We start from the raw sequence: 5,070 nt of genomic DNA on the forward strand, positions 1-5,070 counted from the left end.
CTCCTCCCCCGCCTCCTCCCCCCCCCCCTCCTGCTCCTCCTCCTCCTCCTCCTCCTCCTCTCTGCAGTCTGCTCTCCTCCTGAGAGGAGAGAGTCCTCTCGGTCATTCACTCCTGGCAGGAGGGATATCAATCACTGAGATGGATCCAGTTCTCCTTCCACTGCGCTGTCTTCTCCTCTCCTCTCTCCTCCCTGTGGCGACTGCACACGCCAGCCTTACAGACATCACCTGATCCTCCCCTCTCCTCCTTCCTCCCCTCCCTCCCTCCTCTGCCCCCCCCCCCCTCTCTTCCTCTCTATTCTTTCGCTCTCCACCTCCTCCCTCTGCCTCCTGTGTCTGGCCAGAGTCTGTGCTGCCAAGGAGGGACTGAATCAAGCAGTGCCTCTCTATCTCCGACACACACACCACAGCACACAAACACACGCGCAACACACAAACACACACACACACACACGCTCATTGGGATTAGAGTGATCATCGTTAACTGTTAACGGACGAATCTGCATCTGTAGCGAGGAGATCCCACAGGAGGAGCTAGACTCTAACGGGCCTATCAGGGACGGCCCGTTTCTGGGGATCGCTGCTTCTGATTGGTCGGTTAGTTCGGGCGTTTTTCTTCCCCCATTCTTGTGAGTGTCTGCTGGATCACTATGCAGAAACAGACTCTCTGGGAGCTACTCACACACACACACACACCTCCAACACACACACACACACACACGCAGTCATCCCTCACTCTCTCCAACACGCAGCCACACAGTGATTTGCCAAACGTCTCTCCTCGCAGACGGACCGGTTCAGAGGCCAGAGGACCGGACCTCCCGAGGGACCGGGCCCTGAGCGGGAAGTGTTGCGAAGTCCAACAGATTCTGTGATCGAACTCTTCATTCTCTATAGCTTTTTGTACAATACCGATTTAAAAAGAAAAAAACAGAACAAATTGAAAAATTGAATTTTTATTTTTATAAGTCAATCAAGCCGCTGGGTCAGCTCTATAGGAGTTATAGAGTCAACATGGCTTTAAGGCATCTGATCGTTGGTTTGCCAAACTCATTTTGTAAATAATGATAACAACAACAACAACAACCATTTTTGTCCACTGGACGTCTGTGCCATAAAATAGGAAGGCTTCAGTTATGCAAACTCTTCACATTAACCCAAGCAATACCAAAATATGTTTTTCTTTTTTCCTCTTTTCCCACTCCGTTTGGTTTCCGTCTCTAATCCTGTTTTCTTCTTGTGCATGGACGTCGTAGTCTCAGCCTCACGTACTAACCCAGGCTCCAGCTCCTAACCTGCTCCGTGCCCCGTCTGTCTCGCCTCCACGCGTCAGTGTCGTCGGCCTCTTACGGTTTATGTTCCCAGAAAACCTGCAAGCCTTTACTCCTGTCACAGGCAGCAGACGTGGTCTCACTCCCGTCCTCCGTCCATTCTGTCCGACTCTGTTCTTTACGCCGCCGTGATGCTCCGCCGTCTGTCTGTCCGTTGGTCAGGTGCCACAACCGCAGCATCCTCTGCTTCAACTACATCAACTGTGATGCAGTGACTCCCTATTTTAATGGCCAGAGTCCCTATCTCGCTCTTTTTGGACTATGATGTTGATTAACTTTAAAAATCTGACAACTAGAAGACAAGCAAAGATGTTGAATAAAAAGGGAAACATTGCTGTTTGAGTACATAACATTTTCTAGACCTATTTTTAACTTTAACTCAGCTAACAGGTTTTTGTTGACAGAATATGTTGGAACGCAGCATTCATCTTTTATTGAATGAATGAGACATGTCTACAGGTGGAGTTGTACGACGCACATGATTCGAGTGTCTCTCATTATAGATTTACTATTCCACCATTGTGTCTACTGTTATTGCATGGATATATATCGACAACTCAGAACATGGAAGGGTTTCATGGTGATCTTATGCTGGTGTGTGGTGTGTGTGGTGTGTGCTAATGGGTGCAGGAGGTGACCCCCTCAGAGTGTGTGGGTAAGAGCAAAGCGCCAACGGTATTGTGGTGATGGCATTTGAGAGACACAGGCGTACCCTAATCGCGTAATTCTGTCAACAGCAGCAGTTATAGCAGAAAACTGATACTAATTAGAAACTTCAGAACTCAGCCTTCCACGCCTGCATGCTTCTCCCCCTCCGCCTGCGGAAGAAGATGAAATGAAAGACGTTTTTATTAATTCCACGTTTGAACAGAGACTGAGACTCTGCTATGATAAGTGTAAGTCATTTTTCTCCCATTACCTGGAGTAGGTGCTGCCTCGCATATCCAGTTTGAGGTGACAGAGTTTTGAGATACTCATCTGAGTAGAATTTCTGCTTACCAGCCATACATTGTGGAGGTGAATGGATTTCTTGTTGGGTTTTTAAATCACTGAAACTACATTGACAGCGACGTGTCTCTGAAAACTCTGTCCCAGTTAGCTGTGAATCACGAATACATAATCTGTCAGAGTTTTTTCTTGGAACTGTTTTGTGTAAACTGTCAAGAGGGCTGTCAGCGGCCAGGTGTGTGGATTGTCCGGATACCGCACATTATTTTTTGGGAGTACAAGCTGCAGGTTTTTAAGCCTGTGAGCAACACAAAACGAAAGCTCAGTTACCTTCCAGTGAACTGTCGGACTGCTCCTTAAAGCTCTCTGCCGATAAAAACTTTGCCAATGATGGTATACAACCAATATGGAAAAACTGAACTTTAAAGCTGCAAGTCATGTCTCAGGTTGTAAAGGTCTCTGTCCTGTGTAAGTGTGATTATAGATCCGCTCTAGTTCTATATAACTGATACTAGAGCTGCGAAGAGAGAAGCCTTGAAGAGAGGAGATGGTAAAACTACACTGAGATGGTTTTAATATCTTCTGATGGATCAACAACTTCAATAAAACACAGAAGAGAAGAAACAGGAGCTTTAAATATTCTTCAGTCTTCCTGTATATCTACACAAGAGCTGGGTGACATGTTTAATAACCCGAGCCGTTCAGTGCTGCTTCTCCCAGCTGCTGTGTGTGTGTGTGTGTGTGTGGGTGTGTTTTGTGTGTGTGTGTTGTGTGTGTGGTGGTGTGTGTGTGTGTGTGTGTGTCGTGTGTGGTGTGTGTGTGTGGTGTGGGGTGCAGCCGAAATCCATGTGATGAGAGGGAGCAGAGTGCCCCTGAAGCTTCTGACACACGCTGTCCTGAACAAGTGGTTCACCTCCTGCAGGGAATAAGACTCTTATGAAGCACTGAGTTCTGTAGAGCATGTGTGTGTTTAATGTCATATGTGTTAAAATGCCTGTTTAAAGTACTTCAGTATTCTGTGTAAACAAAGCTGGACTGTTTTGTTACCGGTACCTGTTTTCACTTTTGCCTCGCAATGTTTTCCTTGCGAGATTCTTCAAGCCCGCGGAGGAACAAACGCCACCACGTGATTGATAGAAGTGACGTTCAACACGCACAGCGAACTTACTGGTGCTTCAAGTGTGGTAAACGAGTTTCAAGCAGAACAAAACTGCAGCTCCACAGCTCGGTGACATGTGACTCAGGCGTTTACGCGTGTGGCGGCGTGCGATGGTGCACAGTCCGGCCACAATTCCTGAGGGATGAAAATGAAAAAAAAAAAAAAATCCAAGACAGGTGTTGAGAGTCGGTAGTGTGGAGCAGGAATCCCGTCTGACGGGCCGGACGCGTTTTTTGTGTTTTTGTAGTTTTGGAGATGAGTGTGTTTCACTCTCATTCTCGATTTTGCCTCCAACTTGACACCGGGAGTCGTCCTGGCGCGCGGATGGCGTCGCACCACCTGTGTCGATCAGAGAGCAGAAGGTTTGAGACCAGATCGATAACGCGGTGACGGAAGAGTTTTGTTGATGGTGAAGTTTGTCCCTACAACACACACACAGGATGAGAGAGTGAAGGAGAAACTCCTGGAGCTTCCGGTGTGGCTGAACAGACCTCATCTGTGGTTTCGTGTTTAGCAGTTACCTGACTGATGGATAGTTGGGTCCTGTGATATCTTCAAATTCCTCCCTCAGAGTCAGATTAGCACACTGTATATCACCCCCTGTAAGATTCCATGGTTATGATATTTTGGTCGTTTGGTGTTGTATAGGTGTGAGCTTTTTTGTCAAATGAATGTTTCACTGTCACGCTTCATATGAATCATGTAAGTGACCTGAGGCTCGAGTTTTGTCATTATTCTACAACAGTAAGTCTGACTGTTGAAATCTGGTGACTCAGGCCGATCAGGTTCAGGTCGACTTTATGAAGCCAGGACTTCACGCTTGTTGATTGCTGTTAACTGAATTCAACATCTCCCTGTTTAATAAGTGAGCACGACCTCGGCTGATGATAGTCGCTGTGTGACCCACTGCGTTTTGTGGTTGCCTACTGTCCCCAGGAGAGCACAAATGGACTTTAAGGGCTCTGAGGGCTCAAGTTCCAGGACTCGAGGACCCTCCTCTGAAGCCCAGTCGGATCAAACGCTGCCACGCGCGGAGAAACAAAGGTTGTTCACCTACCCCTCAGAGCCCACACTCATTACCTTGCCTGCAGGACCGCACGGCCCTCCCTCTGCATCACCTCCCATCAACAGCGAGCTTGGAAGGAAAAACAAGATGGCCCCCAGAGGTGATTCTCAGGGACGAGAAGAGAAGGAGAGCAAGAAAGCCTCTTGATCCAGATCAGCTCCAGGTTGAGAGAGAAGGAGAAGAGCGAGGCGGGAAGCTGAAGGTGAGTTAAGAGCAAGACGAAGGGAAACAAAGAGAAGCTGGAAGACGAAGGGGTCTCGGGTTCAGAAGAGGAAGGAAAGAGAACGGTAAGAGGCACGGCAGAGCTGGGTGCCTGGCACGCTCCACCTAAAGCCCGCAACACGCAAAGAAGAAGAGTTTCTCACTTTCAAGGAGTCTTTAAAAGAAAGAGGTCCCAGCGACCATCCTGGACACCCCCAGTCAACACGTCCCGGACTAGCTTCCACTGATACAGTACCCTCTGACTTTGGTGAACAGTCACAGCACGACAACCCAATGATCCCTGCACCAAAGGCCTGAATGCCAAACATCCGAGTCATACCTGACTGCCAGGCCCCTGTGGAGAT

The sequence above is a fragment of the Seriola dumerili genome, unplaced genomic scaffold (genome assembly GCF_002260705.1).
Source record: "Seriola dumerili isolate Sdu_G_001 unplaced genomic scaffold, Sdu_1.0 BDQW01000155.1, whole genome shotgun sequence".
NCBI classification, from domain to species: Eukaryota; Metazoa; Chordata; class Actinopteri; order Carangiformes; family Carangidae; genus Seriola; species Seriola dumerili.